A 22,921-nucleotide genomic window follows, 5' to 3' on the forward strand; every position below is an offset into this window, starting at 1 on the left:
TATGGAACAGTACACCCAGCAGGGACTAAGGGCACAAAGGGCCCATTACACTGCTATCAATCACAGCATCCGTAACCTTGCTGGTGCCATCCGGAATTACACTGAGGTCATTGATAGCCACTGGAGGGAGACATTAGATGTCCTCCACAATGTGTTAGCCATGAGCCAGGACCATGTGGGAAGGATGAGAAGCCGACGCAGATGCATGCCAGCAACAGCATCAGCTGGCAGTTGTCGCGGATGGACCATGGATCACAGCCGCTCCCGTAGTGGCAGTACCAGCCCCAGCAATGCTGGGGCTGGCCTGTCCATTGACCATCCTACTAGACCATGTGCACGTGGTGCTGGCCAGTCCCACCAGGGACATGGGTCGAGTCATCATACCTCTGCCTCTGATGATAGCACCCAGACATGGTTGGTACCCGATACTGCCTGTAGCTCCCCTGCTAGGCACAGGTACGGTGTCCGTGGCCAAAGACAGTAATCTGTACAGCCTAGCAGGTACAGTCTGTGGCTGTCCCACAACCGCCCTTATATGGCTGCCACATGGTGGAGTTGTGTGCATGCAGACACGCACACATTTACCATACAACTAGGGCTCACACATACACACACACATTACATCAACATTGGCCCATGCAGTACTGTTGTCCCTCACACACACACACACACACACACACACACACACACACACACACACACACACACACACGCACACACACACACACACAGACACGCGCGCGCACCCGCACACACACACAGACATGCCAATTAGATGGGTCAATGTCGGGCTCTGGCAAACCTACAACACACCCTGTGCATATGATGACACCTGTGCCACCACCTGCCATCTGTCACATTGATGCAGGAATAGGCTAACATGGTTCTGATGCACAGGGTGACATCATAGCAGTGTAGCAATAGTAGCAAGTTGCCAACAGGAAGGTGTACTGATATCCTTGTAGGTATATCTGAGCAGGCATTATGCATCACAGCTCTGATAGTCATTGTAGCATTGTTTACACCAGTGTTAGGTCTGAGTATGTATTGTCCACCCATGTGCCACTTGGCTGAGATGTACACTATTGCCAGCATGTGTTAGTGAGTGGACAGTACATGTGTGATGTGTGCATTACAAATTAGCAGGTGTACATCCGTGAACATGGTGTGTGCGCACTGTCTGCATGTACGTGCATAGTGGACATGTGGGATGTGCAACATACCCTGTTCTACACATTGTTAACATCTCATGGTATCTTTCGATGGCCAGTATGCATTCTACTACAGATATGTACTAACATGGGAACACATGTGTGTATGACATGGGTTGGCACTATGCTGTGGATGATACCGTTGATATCTGTCAATGATCTGCAGTCTGGCAGTATACACCACCTCAACAGCATGACTATAACCAATCATTAGATGACGTCCTGACAGGAGGAATATGGATGACAAGACAGTGTCCCGGGCTGCGTCCTACATGAACTCCAAGAAGAACTAAACCCAAACATAAAACTACTGTTCAATCTCAGCCTTACTACAGGATATGTACCCAAAGAGTGGCGTACAGCAACAGTGGTCCCTCTCCGCAAATGTTGTGTCCATGTACACATTGTGTTCCAGGGTGTAGCCAATCACTGCACAACTACACACATGCATCAAAGCCATGTATAATGTCATTAGATAGGGCTGTCTACACTTGCACTGCATGGTGTTGAGCAACACATGGTCTGCCTGCTGACACATGTGTGGTGACTGTTTGCCTTCTGATACTGTCACCCACCATTACCCACTATTGTGTATGTGTTGGATTGCTGGTGTGTGTGTATGTGCTGTGGAGGGCAGTGTATTTCTGTGCATGTGTGCATGTGTGCATGTGTTCATGTGTGCATGTGTGCATGTGTTCATGTGTTCATGTCTGCATGTGTTCATGTGTGCATGTGTTCGTGTGTGCATGTGTGCATGTGTTCATGTGTGCATGTGTTCATGTGTTCATGTGTTCATGTGTGTATGTGTCCGTGTGTGCATGAGTGCATGTGTGCATGTGTTCGTGTGTTCATGTGTGCATGTGTGCATGTGTTCATGTGTTCGTGTGTGCATGTGTTCATGTGTTCATGTGTGCATGCGTTTGTGTTTGCATGTGTGCATGTGTTCATGTATGCATGTGTTCATGTGTGCATGTGTGCATGTGTTCATGTGTTCATGTGTGCATGTGTTCCTGTTCATGTGTTCATGTGTTCATGTGTGCATGTGTGCATGTGTGCTAACATCATGTACAGATTGAAAAGTGCGTTTCCTGTCTTCCTTTCACAGGTGCTGTGTTAGGCGTGGCTGAATGTAGCAGGGAACCTGATGTCACCGCCACTAATAGTGGAGATGATGAGACATGTATTGTGGCACACGAAGGTCTGACAGGGTCTGTCGTTGGTCCACCAATCGACAGTACACAGCGGTGAACCCCATCTATGCGCACACTCATACTGCCAATACATCCCACGTCACCAATGGCCGTAGCTGTGGGACAACATACAGTTGGCATTGACCAGGAGAGTGTGGTACCTATGGCATGTGCATCCCCTCACAACAGCCATAGCTGGATTACCGGAATGGTACCACATAGGTGGATGTCCAGGGGTTCGCGGGGGAGCACCACTGGTCGTATTGCCCCTGGCAGATGTGCACCCGGAGGTATTACAACCTCCAGTATGTTCCGGGCTGTAATGCAGGCACAAGCACGTATGGAACAGTACACCCAACAGGGACTAAGGGCGCAGAGGGCCCATTACACTGCTATCAATCACAGCATCCGTAACCTTGCTGGTGCCATCCGGAATTACACTGAGGTCATTGATAGCCACTGGAGGGAGACATTAGATGTCCTCCACAATGTGTTAGCCATGAGCCAGGACCAGGGAAGGATGAGAAGCCGACGCAGATGCATGCCAGCAACAGCATCAGCTGGCAGTTGTCGTGGATGGACCACGGATCACAGCCACTCCCGTAGTGGCCACCTCCTGTCACCTGTCACATTGATGCAGGAATAGGCTAACATGGTTCTGATGCACAGGGTGACATCATAGCAGTGTAGCAATAGTAGCAAGTTGCCAACAGGAACGTGTACTGATATCCTTGTAGGTATATCTGAGCAGGCATTATGCATCACAGCTCTGATAGTCATTGTAGCATTGTTTACACCAGTGTTAGGTCTGAGTATGTATTGTCCACCCATGTGCCACTTGGCTGAGGTGTACACTTTTGCCAGCATGTGTTGGTGAGTGGACAGTACGTGTGTGATGTGTACATTACAAATTAGCAGGTGTACATCCGTGAACATGGTGTGTGTGCACTGTCTGCATGTACGTGCATAGTGGACATGTGGGATGTGCGACATACCCTGTTCTACACATTGTTAACATCTCATGGTATCTTTCGATGGCCAGTATGCATTCTACTACAGATATGTACTAACATGGGTACACATGTGTGTATGACATGGGTTGGCACTATGCTGTGGATGATACTGTTGATATCTGTCAATGATCTGCAGTCTGGCAGTATACACCACCTCAACAGCATGACTATAACCAATCATTAGATGATGTCCTGACAAATGACTCACAGTTGTAGGGAACTCAGTAACAGTTGGATCCTTCCAATACTATACTATAACAGTAACCAGTGGTATTGACCACCACACATTCCTGGGACCACACCTGTGTGGTAAAAAGCCCTCTTCGGTACATGAAAACATACTAGGGATATGTCCATCCACATCTGGTAATGCATGCATTGGCCTACACTGCATTCCCTATATGGGACGCATATTCTACACAAGGGTATCATACAGACAGATACCTGTTGTCCAATACATGCTGTATAGCAGTACACCATCTATGGCATGATCATCCACATTTACTGTACATACTATCCCGACAGTACCACATAGGTCGTAGCCCTGAACATGTATGTTGGGTACCAATGTATACAGACAGACACGTGTTATGTAATCTGTCCCTTGGTATCCACATATCCATAGGTATTGTGGGGTCCCTCGGTGTTTCACATAACACAGTAGGGGCCTGCATACATATCCACAGGGCTGGTGGACACCTATCATGACTGCCCATTATTGCCAGTTGTTGTGCAGTTACCCTCACTCACAGTACTCTACAGTACGTGTCATGGATGTGTGTAGCAGAGATGTCCTTGGCCACGGGTAACTACATTGGCTGGTCTTGATGCAGACATACATATGTGGCCTTTGATCTGAGAAGCAGTGGCACAATCTGTCAAAGGTTACAAAATTATTCATGTAGTACGCAGACTTCACACCTATCTACTGATTGAGGTCACATGTACACAAATCTATTTGACACGCAGATACCCGATGTGTGCAATGCACATACTGTTTGAAACATATGTCATACCATAGTAAAAGCAAAACCCACACTACATTGACCACCTGTGGCACACATACACACTCAGCATTTGCAGGACTCAAACCCCTACCTGACTAGGTTATGACACTTGGGAAATGCACATTAACATGATGCGCTATTTGCTTTACTGGGAGCATTTTTTCCAAAGCTCTATTTGTAGGATGCTGACATCATCACACTTGGCAAAGAGGTATTCACCACTCCTAATGTATTTCCACAGTCTCCAAAAAGGCCACTCCTCTCAAAGGCAGTCTCACACACACACATTCACAGGATTCAAACCCCTACCTAGCTATGTTATGCTAATGGAGAGATATGCATTACCACGGCATGCCATATGCATTACTGGGTGGCTTTGGTTCTCCTTGAAATTTGTAGGATGCTGACATCATCAGACTTTCCAAAGAGGGATGTACCTCTTTTAAACTGTGTTTCCACAGTCTCCAAAAAGGCTACTCCTCTCAAAGGAAATCACACACATCCCCCCCCCCCACACACACACACACTTGGCGTTGGTAGGATTCAGACCCCTACATGACTATGTACTGACACTAGTGAGATACGCATTAACAAAACGTGCTATTTGCTTTACTGGGAGCATTCTTTTCCAAAGCTCTATTTGTAGAATGCTGACATCATCACACTTGGCAAAGAGGTATTCACCACTCCTAATGTATTTCCACAGTCTCCAAAAAGGCCACTCTTTTCAAAGGCAGCCTCACACACACACATTTACACTCAGCATTTACAGGATTCAAACCCCTACCTATCTAGTTTATGCTACTGGAGAGATACGCATTACATGGCATGCTATATGCATTACTGTGTGGTTTCTGTTCTCCTTGAATATTTGTAGGATGCTGACATCATCAGACTTTCCAAAGAGGGATGTACCTCTTTTAAACTGTGTTTCCACAGTCTCCAAATAGGCTACTCCTCTCAAAGGAAATCACACACATACACACACCCCCACACACACACTTGGCGTCTGCAGGACTCAAACCCATACCTGACTATGTTATGACACTAGTGAGATACACATTAACAAAACGTGTTATTTGCTTTACTGGGAGCATTCATTTCCAAAGCTCTATTTGTAGGATGCTGACATCATCACACTTGGCAAAGAGGTATTCATCACTCCTAATGTGTTTCCACAGTCTCCAGAAAGGCCACTCCTCTCAGAGCCAATCTCACACACACTCAGCAATTGCAGGATTCAACCCCCTACCTAACTATGCTATGGTAGTAGTGATATACGCATTAACATAACATGCTACATGCTTTACTGTGTGGTTTCTATTCACATGCTATGTTTGTAGGTTGCTGACATCATCAGACTGGACATGGTTATGTGTGTGCACGTAGTGTTATGCAATCCCATGAATGAACCTTGTGGGTCAGCAGGTGTGAACATCTTGAACAGGAATACACAATTCATACCTGGTGTGATCTATCTGTGGACATATTACCATTCCTTCATATGACGATACATATTCATGCACGGATTGTAGGTTTTGTGGATACCACATGTGTCTTTGATGTTGGTAAAGGGCTATTCAAGGTCTATGTGGGACCTGTGTTGCTCCTGTTAGTGATGTTTGTCCTGGGTGGCTGCCTTGCAAGATATCTAGCAGGTTTGGGGAACATGATGTGCTCATTAACATACCACAGATGCTTGTGTTGTGTGTTTGTCGGTTTACAATATCTCTGTTCCTGACTGCAGTCATGATAGACTCCATGGACTAGCATTTCGGACTTCGTAGGCTTATAGCAATACAGTTCCCATGGTCTGTTGTGCACCAACACTTGTGGGGTGTGCCACATGTTGCTGTAACACATTCAATGGTGTAAGATCCTGTAGAGAGTGTGAGGCTCAACAGACTGTTTGGGTGCAGTGTCTGTTTGTCCTGTCGTTCACTTATGACACATATGGGGAAACAATGTTATCCACGTGATGGGATTCATTTGGCATTGGGAGGACCAGTTTACACATTCTACATGTGATATCTTCTGGTATGATGTTAGGGACTTTTGTCACTGGGAGGTGGGTATGTATGTATGGGCCTGTCCGACAGGATGTTGACATTGCCAGTCAGGTACAGTTGACCCTGACTCAGGACATATATGACTGTACATCGATATTTCTGACATAGCTGAAGGAGGTGTAATGTTTCTGTCTGTACTGCTTTGCAGATTATCTTTCCACAGCAACAACAAACCTGAACACTAAAACCCTGTTATACTCTTTTACACACTTGACACACTACTGATCCTTTGTGATCAGTCAACAGTGTATATCATCATCATATCCTGGCATGTCCAAAGGTCGGTTTTGTGTGTACTCTCCAGTCCAGCTGGTGCATATTGGAATTCTGATGCATTGTTACAACTGCCTTATGTACACAGGTAACACTGTCCTCCTACCAACAAACTCAGATATCTGTGAGAGATGCAAATGTATAGACAGACAGGAGGCTGAGCTCTCCCAAGCCATGACTGGCACAGTCTATCGGGTGGTGAAGGTAACCACACGCACCACAAATACAGTCACACATGCACCTATGACAACAGCAAACCATATACATTGACACACAATGACATACTTGGAGCATCTAAATATACTCTGCCTAAGCAGCTGAGACATCCAAAGCAGACACACAAACAACTGCTAACACACAACCATACACACATATCATCACATAGTTCACAAAGTCATTGTGCCACACAGTCACTGCCCTTAGGCCTACACAAAACAGCTCATACACTTGTATTAGGTGAGTGTAATTGTCCGTCACACTGACATCCCACTCACCAGGCTGAACAAGGTGAAAGTCACTTTGTGCTGTGTGTCGGGTGCCAGGATATGCCACATGACACATGCACTGTTGTCAGTCCACTGCAAGTACAAATATGGCTCCATAATTGAGCATTCTGGTGTGTAGACCCTCAGACGTTCCTCCCTGGACTACATGAAAAGAGACATAGAGGGGCTCTCTGATTATGTAGCCCAGGACAGTATGACCCTGACCTTGTGTAACATCTTACCCTCACCAAGTACTATGTCAAAGTATACACATGACGTGATCAGTTTTAACAGTTGCCTAACATATTGTTGTCATTCACAGGGGATCCAGTGTCTGTCAGCCTGGGATTACATGCTCAACATGCCATATACATTCGCTATGGATGCCATGCACCTGTCACCCCTAGGCTTTCACAGACTCCCTTAGGCTCTTGACACACACATAGTGGCTGTTTGAAGCAAGGGTCAGAAAACATAACTACAGCCATAGTCGTTGCAGGATACAGGAAACAGAGACTAATGGTGCTCAACAACTGATGTCTAACCCTCAGAATGCATGCACTCAGGACTCACATCAGTATGGAATCTGTTGATATATGTGCAGTAACAAACACCTGGTTCAGGCTCACAAAAGCACAGCAGCACTAATAGGTTTTACATCATACCATGGTTTTCAGACACAAGACTCGGACTGGACAACAACAATAGGGGGGGGATCCATATACATCATTCATACACACACCTGCAGGTTGGTAGCAGTACACAAAGCATTGGGGAACGTACATGTGCAACTGAGAGTGGGCAAAACTGCATTTTAGTTTGTAAACTGTTACAGACCACACTCCCAAACATGGGCACAACAGTTATTATTCCTGGGAACACTGGGGAATGTGAACGTCTCACCAAACACCATTATATTGTGTGACTTCCAATACACAAACATTGACTGTGTATACTACTCAAGCAGTGACACCCTCGCACAACAGTTGCTAAGATTGTTACACTCAAATGCTAGGGCAGACCTGGTCACCACACCCACAGGGGGTTATACATGTGGTACCTGATCATCACACACATGGGGACTCTATGTTCCACAACAGAGGTATACGTGTAATTGTTAAGGTTGGAACATACATTCATCTCACTAGACATACATATCCCATACACACACACATCCTATGTGATCTCAGTGACATACTTCTCATGTGCAAATGTCACACTTATACAAACTGAGGTGGTATCCCTCAATGACCCAGGGACAGTGTTAATTACGGCTCAGACAACTTCATACTTTACAAGCACATTCTATGGACAACTACTGGAATTCATGTATCATGCTATCCCAGATAACTACAAGACTCACTCCTCCAAAGGCAGGGGAGCTGTCTACTGGACCACGGCCATTACTGAGCTGTACAGGGACAGGATGAGGCTACTACATTATAGAGCACAATCACAATCTGGAAGGCATCTCTTATCAGTACTATGGTATAGCTACGATCAGTTGTTGATTCATCTAAGGTCCACTTCTAACGGACAATTGCAACAGACACTATGGACAATCACAAGGCCTTATTTAGTTATGTCAGGGACCTGTGTGGGAACTCACAGATATGCTGTGAGTTACTGCATAATTACAAATGATACAGTGAACCCACTGACACTGCGAACATCCTGGACAACAAGTTCAGTGGGAATGTTTCCCCACCATCCCCCCTGCAGTGCACATGTCCATCACAACAGGGTGTAGCCTCCCTGACATCACAGATGAACATGTGAGTGCTGCCCTCTCCATAGCAGACAACACAGCATCAGTGGGACCAGATAGTGCCCCAGACTGTGGCATACACGAGATTCATGACAAACTTCACATTCACATTATGTCACTGTTCAATATCACAGTTACTACAGGATGTGTACCCATGGAATGGTGTACAGCTACGGTGTACCTGCTACACAGTACTGGTGCCCCAAGGGACCCTGGACATTATAAAATATGCCTAACTATCCTGGTCTGCTATGCTATGGAGTGTATCATCATGGAACACATACACATACACATTGTGAACCTACAGACACTGGATCCTACACAATTTGGTGTTGCTGTGGGCATATCTTGCCTCTTGCAGATGTTTGATGTCTTTAAACAGTTAACAAGTCCATAGATGTACACAGGGTTGTCCACACAGCCTACCTAGATCACCAGATTAAATATCTACACATATGTCACAATCTGGATTGCTAACTGGATCATGGATAGCACACACATAGTCAGTATTGCAGGTGCCATGTCTGACTATACACCAGTTACACGTGGCATCCCACAGGGCTCAGTTCTGGGACCTCTCTTGTTCTGTATATATTTCTGATGCATACTGGCTAACACAGGAGGAATATGGATGACCAGACGGTGTCCCAGGCTGCGTCCTACATGAACTCCAAGAAGAACTAAACCCAAACATAAAACTACTGTTCAATCTCAGCCTTACTACAGGATATGTACCCAAAGAGTGGCGTACAGCAACAGTGGTCCCTCTCCACAAAGGTGGTGCCTCAATGGATCCTGGAAACTATCGCCCCATAAGCTTGACTAGCTTGGTCTGCAAAACTATGGAAAGGATCATCATGGACCTCATAAATAAAGATATTGGGGACCTACAGACACTGGATCCTACCCAGTTCGACTTTGTTAAGGGCAGATCCTGCCTCTTAAACCTGATCGATTTCTTTGAAACAGTCACCAAGGCCATTGATGAGGGCAAGGTGGTCCACACAGCCTACCTGGACCTTGCAAAAGCCTTTGATACAATACCCCACTCAGGCATTATAGATAAGCTCACCAGCTTAAATATAAACCCCTATGTCACTAGATGGGTTGCAAACTGGCTCAAGGACAGAACCCACATGGTTAAAATTGCTGGAGCCATGTCAGACTCCAAACCAGTTACAAGTGGCGTACCACAAGGCTCAGTCCTGGGACCTCTCTTGTTCGGTATATATTTCTCGGAGGTACAGGCTAACAAGGAAGGACTGTGGCTGACCAAGTTTGCAGATGACTGCAAACTGGGCTACATAATAGACTCTCCAGCCGACACAAGCATCCTACAAAAGGGCCTCATAGAAACAGACAACTGGTGCCAGAGCCATGGCCTCAAGCTAAAAACTAAAAAGTGTATAGTCATCCCGTTTGGCAAAAACAAAGTGCCCACAAATTAACACATAGGTGGTAATCCATTAAGTACGGATGAAGTAATTAGGGACCTGGGGACCCAAGTTGATAGCAATCTCTCATTTGACAACCATGAGGCCAAAGTGGTTAGAAAAACATTTTATATAGCCCGCCTAATCATGAAGGGATTCACTTCTAGATCAGGGGAGGTCATTGTGCCTCTTTACTCATCCCTCATCAGGCCCATAATTGAGTACAATGCCCCTTTTGGGATGTACCTTACCAGACACCTGCAGCAAATGGAAAGACCCCAAAAGTACCTCACCAAGAGGATCAAAGGGCTCAAACAGATGCCATATGCTGCCTGGTTAAAGAAACTCCAGCTCTACTCAGTGGCATACCACCTGCTCAGAGGTGATCTGTGCCTGACGTATAAAGCCATGTCCAACCCAGAATTAATGGACATGCTGCACCTCAGAAAATCCAAATCCCATCGAGCTATGCGCTCAAGAGACTTGAACCTCAGCACTGAAATAAATAGGACATGCTGGAGGGACAGATTCATAACCCAGGGGCTCCCTTCACTCTGGAATAAAATCCCAGTCCAGGTTAGGCAGAGTCCCTCACTGACTCTCTTCAAGAGGAATCTTGATGAGTGGATGGGAGATTGTAGGTTTATGCTGGGTATCACTTCTGTGTCACTGTTAGACAGAGGCACAGAATACTAACCTTGAAAAAGGGCATAGCAAAATTAATTTAAAATGGGTGGCGAAAGCCAAACAGACTCTGGCTAGGCTTATAAATGCCCTAGGGCAGATAGCCTAGTATGAACCTATGAACCTATGAACCTATGACCATGTTTGCAGATGACTGCAAACTGTGTGCCATATTAGACTCCACAGCTGGCACAGGCATCCTCAGAAAGGGTCTCACAAAGATGGATGACTGGTGTCAGAGCCATGGCCTACAGCTACCTTACTTTAGATGCATAGTCATCACCTTTGGTAGTAACATTGTGCAGACACATTACCATATAGGTGATGATACATCACTTACAGTGTGTGTGGTTTGTGATTTGGGGACATGAATACTCTTGCCTTTGACATTCATGTTGCCAATGTTGTTGGACACCCCTTCTATTTAGGCAACCTTATCCCATACAGTTTTACATCCAGATCAGGTGGGGTCATTGTGACCCTGTAGTTATCTGGCACATGCTTGGATACAATGGCCCATTTTGGATGTACCTTACCCAACACCTGAAGCAACTGGAATGTACACAGATTTACATAACCAAGTGGATCTAGGGACTCACACAGATGGTATGCACAGTTTGGCTATGGTAACCCCAGCTCTCCTCAGTTGCTTACTGCCTACTTGGATGCAGTATGTGCCTTTTGTTTGATGCCATGTCCATCACAGCATTGATGGACAGGCTCCATGTGAGAATATCAATGTCCCTTACAGCTACATGCTCCAGGGGCAGGTACATGAACAATGATGTTAACAGGACATGCTGGAGGGGCATATTACCATCACAGAGGCTCCACTCACTCGGGAATGTGATCACAGTACCACATATGCACAGACCCATGCTGACAACCTACAGGTGACATCTTCACAGGTGGACAGGTGATCATATGTTTAGCCCTGGGATATGCTATGGGTCCTTGCTAGACAGAGGCAGAATGAAATGAACATATGTGAGATATCTTGTGTGACCTACTATTGACAGGCACAGTCTACTGATCTAGCGTGATTGCAGACTACAAACACACTGTGGCTAGGCTTCTACTTACCATAGGGCAGATAGCCTACTGTCAACCTCTGAACCTATGCTAATGTACAGGATGCACATTGTTCAGTGATTGTACTGATTGTAGGTTTTGTTTCTTCTTTGCTTTACCACTTCCTATGAACAACCTAGGTTTCTGCATAACATATTTGATTGTGACAGTATTTCACTATTTTATATTGTGTCTGTTGTCATATCACTGTGTGCACATGGTGGATTGGTGAATAGTGCGAGGTTCCTGGGTTGACACTTGCAACTGAGGGATATGTGTGGCCCACTGCTGTACTCAAACTTGACCTAAGTGTGTGAGCATGCCCAGTTCAGACTTTCAGTGTTTTGTTGCCTGACATTTGTCTCATAGTTTCAAGTGTCTGAGCACGCCCAGTGTGACCTTGGAATATGTTGCTGTCTGAGGTCCACTACATTTGTTGATGTGTGTGAACATTACCAATATTAACATTTATACTATATGTGTGTTGAATATCAGGTTCTATTATTACTGCAGGCCTCACCTTTTTGTCTTAACTCGACAGGGATTATGCTATGCATGCAAGGTTTCCATTAGATACTTAGCATTAACTTATAAACATTTTTTCATACAAGCTGACCATTGACATGCTGTCATGGTTTAGTAGTTCTGTACTCTGACTATAGTGCACTGTATCCTGAGTTCGAGCACTGTCACTGCTTCATATTTTCATACATGCCAGAACAGACTGCTTCAAGAAAAGTGAAGCAAATATGAACTTGTTAACCTGTTTTTGATTAACTATACCCACATTTGACCAGACATGCACAACATTGCTCAATGTTGCCCAACATTGCTGGACAGTGCACAATACTGCTGAACATTGCCTATAGTTGTGCTACTTAGTGTGTGCAATTTTATTTACATATACTAAATAGTGGTGAGAGCTGCTTAGCAGTGCTTTATATTGCTTAACACATAGCAATCATGCCTCAGGTGGTGCTGCATGGTTGCCTATGTCGGATGCACATTTTACACTCCCTATACATGTTTGTTAACAGGTAGTGTCAAGTTAGGCATCGCTTTTACTATATGTGTAAGTCAGAGAGAGGTATCATTTCCAGGGTTCCTACTGAGCCAGTGTATATGCTATGCGTTGCCACTTTGCCAAGGCCAAAGCATATTGCCATGCCTCCTTCTGCCTACTGGGGCAGGCTCTGGTTGTTCCTCTTCCGTGTCACGCTCTGCCTGTGATGGCCTAGGCAATGGTGGGGGGCTGTTGTGCCCAGCCCTATACTGCTCCTGCTGCAGCTGTTTTCACAGGATCATATTGTGTAGCATAGCACATGCCATGACTATTTGGGTCCATGCATTTGGTGAGTACTGCAAGTCTCCACCAGATGTGTCCAGGCACCAGAACTGTGACTTGAGCAGCCCAAACATATGCTCGATTACATTTCGTGTTTGTGCATGTGCCTCATTATTGCGTTCCTGTGTGTGCATTTCTGATGGGTGTCATCAGCCATGGCTCGAGTGCATATCCAGCATCCCCCACTAGGTGACCATGAGGGATGTCCCCATTGGCAATTGTCTGGTACAGCTGTGTCAGATGCCAGATATGGGAGTCATGGTAGGTTCCAGGGCAGCCATCACACACACATTCATTATTATGCCCTGGGCATCACACACAACCTGGCAGTTGATGGAGGGGTAAACCTTGCAGTTATAGTAGACCCTACCACGCTCACTGGCTGGTGCGTTGATGCAAATCTGCGTGCAGTCTATTGCACCCACTGCCTCAGGGTATTCCACTATTTGCTGGAAGAGATGCATATTGCTGGACAATACCTCACAGGAATTGGGGAAATATACATGATCACCGACATGTGCTGCCATGGCATTCAGGAACTGGTGCAGTACCCAAGATGCTGATGCCTGTGAAATCCCCATTATATCACCAGTTGGTCTCTGGAAGGTACCTGTTGCTAATATTCTTAGGGCAACACATACCTTCATTTCCACTGGGATGGGTTCCCCTCTGTTAGTTCTGTGTGTGAGGCGTGGCCTGCACAGCTCAACAATTTGCTGCATGAGGTCTCTGTCCACTCTATAGTGCTTCATTATCTCCAGCTCATGTAGCCCCTGGTAGGTTACCCTAGGCCTGTACACTCTTCTCCGTCTCCTCACTGTGGGTTGCTCAGCAGCATTTGCATTGTCACCACCCTCAGCATGTTGCATATGTTGCCTTATGACAGCAATGGCAGCCCCTAACATTTCTTTGTCTCAGTAAAGCTTTTTCAGTTTTCACTTCTATTAGCTTACTGCAGTGTTGCAGTGTGTCTGAGAAATACATACTGGAATGTTTTTGCTGAGTTTTGAGTGCTGGGCTGGGCTGGGCTAGTGTAATGCCTGTGTAATTGGCTGATTCTGATTGTTTTCACCTGCTAGCTCTGCTAGTGCTGCTTGGTTAACTTCCTACTATTTGTTGTGCTTCCTTTCCCCTTTCTGTTTCCTCAGGGAGCAGCGCCGTGCAAACAAGCGCAAACATGCGCACACCAGCTCACATGTGCGCACACATGCTTACATGGACTAAAACTTTCTTATTCCTGTTAAAACACGTGCACACCAGCGCAAACGTGCTTACAGCTGTTTACAGAGTCTTACATATGCTTACTCAAGCCTACACATGCGCACACATGCTTACACATGCGCACACTGTCTTACTCAGGTTTCCTGGTGCACACACGGGGGCATGCATGCTCAGCAAGAAACTTTGGTGTTATCCACAGCATACACCTTCGATTTCTTGACTTTACCTGGCCTACCTGTTAACACACCTCTTTCACTATTATGTAAATGTAAGCTGACACATCTCACTCTGCTCCAATGAGCTACACTCCTTTCATACATACCCCCCTCGTGATGTCACCTATCTTCTACTCTGTTACTTGCCTTATCCTACTCCTACACTCCACTGACTGTGCTCATTTGCTATGTGAACTTCCGATTCACTATCATAACTCTCATTTGCATAGGATTGCCTGCTAATGCTTAGTTACATCTCTTAGACTAAGCTTCCCCCCTTAGCAACCTCTACTCGGTGGCCATGTTGTCTTCAGCCTGCCACTCCCTTGCATTGTAAATTAATTTTAGCTATGAAATCCACATTTGTGGATCTTAATTGTTAATTTTCTGCTTTTTAGGGTGCTGCGCTACGGTTAAACCCTGGAAATCGGGATTAAAAAGAAAGTTATGTTATTTTTAATTTGCATCACTTCCCATTGCCAATGGCCATATTTTTGGCCATTGGCATGCTTCCTCCTGTGAATGCATGCTTTTTTTACAGCTGACATGGCTCCTTTTTGCTATTTGCAGAACCGTATTCAGTTATCAACTGAGTACATTTCTGCAAATAACACTACTCTTACTTGGACAGGTTCAGGTTTCCTGGATTGCAAATTTACCTCATTTGCATGGCTTTCACCTGCAACTGAGGTGATTTGCATATCCCAGCCTTGTCCGTGTAGGACTAGTTTGGAGAGCTCAGTTGCACGCCCCTGCCGGCTGTTCTTGGATCGCTCGGCGGACATGTTGGCTTGCTGGAGTCTTACTCTACTCTTAGACTCCGTGCAAGCCTTCGTGAATCTGGCCCATTATATATTTATTTACTGTATAAATATTTCCACTAGCTACATATGACATTTAAAGGGTGATTATGCACTGTCTGCTTAGATGAAGGGCCTAAAATCATAGTTTATTACTGGAAAATTAGGGAATTGAACAATGAAACATAATGCAATTTTCTTCAGTAGCTCTCATCTAAGTCATATATGCTCTACTGACAGTTTTTTTGGTGGGGTGGGGGTAATAAATCATAGAAATGATATATCAAAGGAAGGGGAATCAGATCATGAAAGAAGGAGAAAAAACAAGACTGTACATTCATCTGTAGCAGAAAATATACTAACATTTTAAGAGGTGATAAAATAAAACTGCAGTATAAACAGTGTAATAATGCAGTGATGGCGAACCTGTGATTCACATGTTTTGGGTGACATGTTTTGGGTGACACATCAGCATTTACCAGCATCTGCATTACCAAAGAAACTGAATGAACAGAAATACAAGAAATTTGTGACCCTGCACTTATGTATTGAAACTCAGAAACAAAAAAGTCATTAATTGATGTTAATAAAATCAAATGCAATGCGTTCCATATTTTTTTCAGTTCAATTCAAAATTACTATTAAAAGTGTGGTTCACTGGTGTCATTGATACATTCCAAATGGTTAAATGTAGTAATGAGAAAGATTCACTGCTCAAGGAAGCAGCAAGTGAAAGTTAGGACAACACTGGGTCAGTGGTCCCTGAATCATTGCAGGTGAAGGAAATTGAGAAGGTATTCAAAAAGTAAAGTGTTGAGTTACAACAAAATGGCAGAAAACACAATCGGGATAGTCAGATAGATTTTAAAGGGACAATATTCAGAAGAAGGATGAAGGACAGTGCATACTGGATGACTTTACAAACGTAGAAGAAAATGAGAACATGAAATGGAAACTAAAGAAGGGTAATTAGGGGTGAAATATAGAACCACTGGAAGATACTTGATAGCCTGTCTCAGAGTAGGCAGATTATGACTTGTAAAAGCCAGAAAGTATATCAGCAGAAGACATGTCCGTAGATTCATAGGTTCATTGCAGATTACTAGGTTAATGGCTCAAGAGCCCTTACATGCCTAGTCATTACTACCTGGATTTATCCTGATTTTTGACATCTCAGGACTAGAGGATGGCTTAGATTTGTGCTTATGCCTTTTAGTATTTTACAGACTGCTTGTGTTCATAAGGTTCATACGCACCACCCCAGGAGTGATTTTTTTATTCTTCATCCATTGATCCAAATTGCATTTGAGGATAGTTAGGGAAGGGCTCTGCTTAATGTGCATAAGCAGCCTGTTCTGGAGAAGGGGTAATCTCTTAGACACATATCTGTCCATCTAGCATGTCTTGTTCACATCACAGACCAAGTTCAGATCATTGGATTGAGTAATACCATGTTGTTTGTTTTGCAAATGTGTAAAAGTTTCATTAGCACTGGATTTAATAATGCTTTGTAGGTTAGGCACAGATAAATCCTTACTAGCTGGAAAGAGACAGCATAAAGGGATAGGACTTTTAGGTGATCCACATTGGACATGTTGTTTACACACAGTGTTTTTTGTAAGATACCTCTGAGGCAGCTCCAGTTGTTGCAAGTGCCTGGTTAGGTACATGCCAAAACTTGCATTGTACTCAATTGTTGGTCTGATGAGGGCCAAGTACAGTGGGACTACAACCTCCTTGAATTTGGGTGCCATACCCTTTCTTACAAGCTATATTATATAGAAAGACTTATTTCCCTCTGTGGCCACATGATGGTCAAAGTTCAGGTTACTTTCTATCTGTGCACTTATATCCCTCACCACTGGGTCCAGTCAGGGAAGTGCTATTAATGTTGTAATTTGTAGGTGTATTTGACTTCCCAAAGGGTAAAATTATGCATTTTCTTTCATTTAGTTTTAGGTCATGACTCTGGCACCAACTATTTGTCTGAGTCAGACCTTTCTGAAAGATATCTGTGTCATTGGGGGATTTGGTGATTGCCCCCAACTTGCGGTCATCAGTAAACATGATCAACAAAAGGTCATCTATACTAGCCTTGATTTTAGAGTCCCTTAAGAAAGGAAGATTTATAGTATATGGGTGAGTGTACAAAGGTAAAACCAGAAATGAGAATAGGACATGGAAAGAAACATTGTTCAAAAAAAAAAGTGTCAAAAAAGACATAGTTATTACAATTCTATCTGGTATTTGGCACAGAGGATTAAGGCACTGTTAACAATCTGTTTCCTATGGTCCAATTGTCCAGGGTTTGATTCCCTCAGTCTCCATTACATAGTCATCTAATTCTGAACACATCACTTAATCAGGAAGTACTCCACAGCTGTCTGAAAATAGTACTTTGAGATTAGTGCCCTATCCTATTCAACAAATAAAACATACTTACCGACTACACTGGAGGATAAATCACAGAATGATACAGTTTCCAGAGAGAATATAATGATTAGATGTTAATTATGGAAAGAAAATATTGAAATTCAATAAAAAAAGAGATTTGTACACAGTAATCAACAAATAAGCCTGCCAGTACAAATGAATATGTATATCTAAGGTTTAAGCACCATGCAGTGGAGATATATTAGAGGAACTTGTATAGTCAATAATACAGACAAAAATGAAAAGTACAGATCTGCCATGCAATTAAAATTGCATTAGATAGTAAATGTGTGGAGATTAAAAGTAAATATGCACAAATAATTCTAGTTATGGAGTAAGGAAAGTAAGATGAGTTTTGAAAATATTGAAAACTGTTAAAACTCTAAAAACAATATGCAAGACCATGCAGACCTCAGCATGGTAAAGAAGTAAGCAGTACAGCACTGAGAGAAAACAATTAGGGTGATAAAAGTGTAACTCAGCTATTGAGGAGAAGATGGAAACCCCTTTAGAAAAAAACACATTAAAATGTCACATGGTAAACTCTGTCGGTTGTAAATGGGAACATGTACAAAATCACTAATAAAGAACTTATTTAGAAAAAAAATAAGGCTAATGAAGATCTAAAGTGTGCACTTCAAATAAACATGAGTAACTTGAGGAAGGTTACAAGAACAGATGAATAATTAAGGAAAACTGGACAAAGGGAAGAAAGATGCTTTAGATTGCAAGGCCTAGAATGATGAAACAATAATATCATTAGACATTCTGAGTATTGCAGTAATTTTAAGGCATGATAAACACATGAAAAAATGTGTGTAACTGTTCCTGAGTGTGTACAGTAGATATGGCAGACATTGTAAATGTAGAAAGAAATGGCTGTAACTCCACGGAAAGAAGTATGCATTCCTCAGAAAATGAAATAAGCAAAGTAGTGCAGGGCTAGAATGTACTGAGTGTTTTGTGGATGGGAAGACGCAATCATGTTTCAAGCAGCTATATTTTAAAGTGAAAAACATGAAACACCCTGTGTTTTGTGGATGAGAAGAGGCAAACATGCAATAATGTGTACAGCAGTTATTTTGTAGAGGGAGCAACATGAGTAAAAGTATTTGCAACACAATCCAAAAAAATTATACCACTGAAGGGAGGTTAAAAACAGAAAAATGATTAAATGAGGGAAGTGCAGAGTAGTAAATATGAAGAAATTAAATGGCCACAACACAGAAAGAATACACAGTGTGCATACATTTATGTAGCAGATATAAAACTATGTACAAGTTTTTAATTTACTTAACATTTGTTTACTGGGAAAGAGACCATTTCCAGTTGAGGCTCAGAGAGAAATGCTCTAGATGCATGTATTTGGAATGTGGGAGGAAACCGGAGCACCTAGAGGAACCCATGTGAGCACAGGGAGGGCATGTAGACTCCACAGAGAAGGCACCCAGCCAAGAGTCAAAACAGAGAACCTCTTGCTGTGAGGTAACAGCGCAAACTTCTGCACCACTGCACCACCCACAGTTGGACAATCATTTTACTGATCTGATCTCAATACATTAAGACTCTAAAATGACAAATGCATTAATGCCACAAAGTGAAAAAACAAGTGTACTTTCAAGGTGGTATGCCCCTTTGTACCTTCAAACAACATTATGAAGGGAGAAAGACCACAAAACAGAGCATACTGTTTTCACTTGTTATACCACTTTTTGCTTGTCTAGAAATGTCTGTCCAGAAATATGCAGACACAAACACATAAGTACATACTCACATGCAAACCCACAGACACACACATACTCAAACAAGCACAATGCAAATGCCCAGAAGACCAAAATGATCTAATATGGCAAAAAGGGGTGCAGACGTTATCCTCAATATACATCAAAGTAACTCCCCCAACCAAAAAAAAAAAAAAAAAAAAAACACACCTTAAAAAAAAAAAAAAAGAAAAAAAGAAGGAAAGAAAAAGCAGTACAATAAAACCTTCTGCAGCCCACTGTGCAGCCTTGGAGGCAGTAGTATATGTTTAACATATATCCTAGCACGTTACTGTATATACATAGAATGATAGATAGACAATTATACAAGTAATTATTTCACTCTGAAGGCTATGAACTTGTTTCGCTGAAAACCTAAATTCATTTCATCCACCTTTCCCTTTCCCTGTAGTCCAGCAACCATGAAGTTAGTATATATAAGGTGAAGAATGTGTGAGCCCCCCCCCCCCCCCACACACACCCATGCAGGTAGAACGGGGCTTTGAAATTTGTTTAATATGATGCTCAGTGAAACCATTTCTTTCAGGTTCACATATTTTATGTTTGGTTAGTTAACATGATTTCATAAAATGATGGATAGACTGATGAACAGGCGAACTGACAGTCATATAAATAGTGAGAATGAATTGTAATAATGATAGCTAGACAGACTGACAGACAGAGAAAAAGAGTAAGATATGTGTCTCCCTCCATAGCCATTTATCAATATGAAGGTATATATCATCTGTTTACTAATACCTATTTATAATTTATCTATCTATCTATCTATCTATCTATCTATCTATCTATCTATCTATCTATCTATATCTTTCTATTGATATATCTGTCTATCTAATTAATGGTGCATGGGATTCTGTAAGGTAAAAGAAATGTATAGGACTGTTTAATTATTTACCAAAGACTGAATTCATGGTATGAAAGGCTAAACTTGTAGATATTATAATTAATAAGCTATCTAGCAGAAAATGAGAATACACAAATGAAACTAAAATGTATAGGAATGAACAGGATAAAGGGGCATTGAACAAGAGATTTAGATGAAAAAGGCAACAGATAATGTAACAGGGGCATAATTTATAGTTGTGAGAGTAATATATGTGAAACATGATTCATAGAGACAGTCTAAGATAAAAATGTTAAATGTAGATGGTTTAAACATAAGGAATCCTGATGAGAAGTAAGAATGGGTATGTAAAAGAGAAAGGAAAAGACACATTATTCAAATAAATCAGATAATGTGGATTGTAAGAAACAGTATGGTATAAATAGAAAAGATTTATAGGAATATGAGACAATGAGTGAGTACTGGAAACCACCAAGAAGTTTCAAAGTTTATGAAACATTTCCTAAGCTATTCACATCTAATAATCTCTGAATATATGTGAAGTAGCACTCGTGTTTTGGGAGTGACACCTCTCAGTCTCAGGAGTGGTAAGCTATGAAATTGGGGTGGGGGGGTACTGAAATCCTAAAGAAGCAACGAGGGCAGAGTATAAATAAATGTTGAAAATGTAAAGTAAAAAGGAGGATGGATGTAGGTCCATATAGGCAAGAAATCATTGCTAATATTATGATGTGCATATCAGATTTCCAGACCAGTAAAATGGAAAAAAAAAGCAGATAATTTGAAAGGAAAGCTGATATGGCTTTCCTGTTGAATGTGAAGCTATATGGGGATATGTGTGGACAAAATAAAGATGGAGGGTGTCTTCGAAAAAATATATTAGAGAATGGGATATGGTTGGAAGGAAATTCTTAAGTGAGGTAGTAGTATAAACGTTTGACCATAAGTCACTTTAACTCATTCCCTCCAATGCAGCTCTGCAGATTTGCACTGTAACTTCCAATAGGTAGATCTTAAGCTCTTTGATAGAATAAAATTATACCCTCATATTTCAAATGTAGAAAGATAGGAGTTACTAAAAAAGTGTAAATAGCAAACTCTTCAGCACAATCTATTTTATGGTAGTAGTATTCATTAGGTTCTAGGTCTTAAAGAGGATTTTATAAGTCACAGTAAATACAGTAACTATTAAGTTTGTACTATTTTGTAAACAGCCTACCATATTTCAGAAACCACTCAAGTTACACATGTACTATCATTGGCATTTTTTTTTCGTCCAGCTGAGCGCTTTTATATGAGGCTAAACAGTTGTGTATATGCCACTTGGTTTGTTGAGATATTTAGAAAAACATGGAATTTATGACAATATAAACTCCATGTGTTCTCCATGTAGTCTCCGTGTAGAGCCTACATGGAGTGCATATTTGTACAAGGCTGCAAAGTGTTGTCTGTAGCATGTAATGCATATTCATAATGTCCATCGTGCCTAAATGAGGTTTTATGGTGCATCCCAGTTGCATTGGCCACAAAACCTCATAGAACAACACAAATAATGAATAATGTAAGCACCAACAATCTGCCCTCATCATGCACCATCAGAACAGTATGTGGTCCTAAAAGAAAATCCACCATCCCGAATGATTATGTAAAATCCAAAACTCTTATCCTATCTTGTCTCTCTCTTTTTTTTTTTTTAGTCTTCCTGCATGTTTGTGCGATGGGACATGGCACTTGCCGATACTTACCTGGTTTGTGCAATGGGACCACCCATGTATCAGACATGACCCAGCTATGTAAAAGTAGAAATAGGATGGTTTCCATTCATATCAGTACACAATGCTGTGCATCACCCAAACCCACTAAGTGGAGCTGCACTAAAACTACTTTGATGGTGCCGCTACCTTTGTAGTGACATGGTTAAGTGTTGGACTAACATGCATATGGTCCTGGGCCCTAATCCAGGGCATGCAGACTTTTTTTGATGGTTTGATATTGCAGCATATCCAAATAAATTGGCATTGTAAGGAAACAACAGGGGAATTTGTCTCGGTTGATTTTTTTTTGCCAATATATTTGAA

This window comes from Protopterus annectens, chromosome 3.part0 (assembly GCF_019279795.1).
Source record: "Protopterus annectens isolate FY-2018-M chromosome 3.part0, PAN1.0, whole genome shotgun sequence".
NCBI classification, from domain to species: Eukaryota; Metazoa; Chordata; order Ceratodontiformes; family Protopteridae; genus Protopterus; species Protopterus annectens.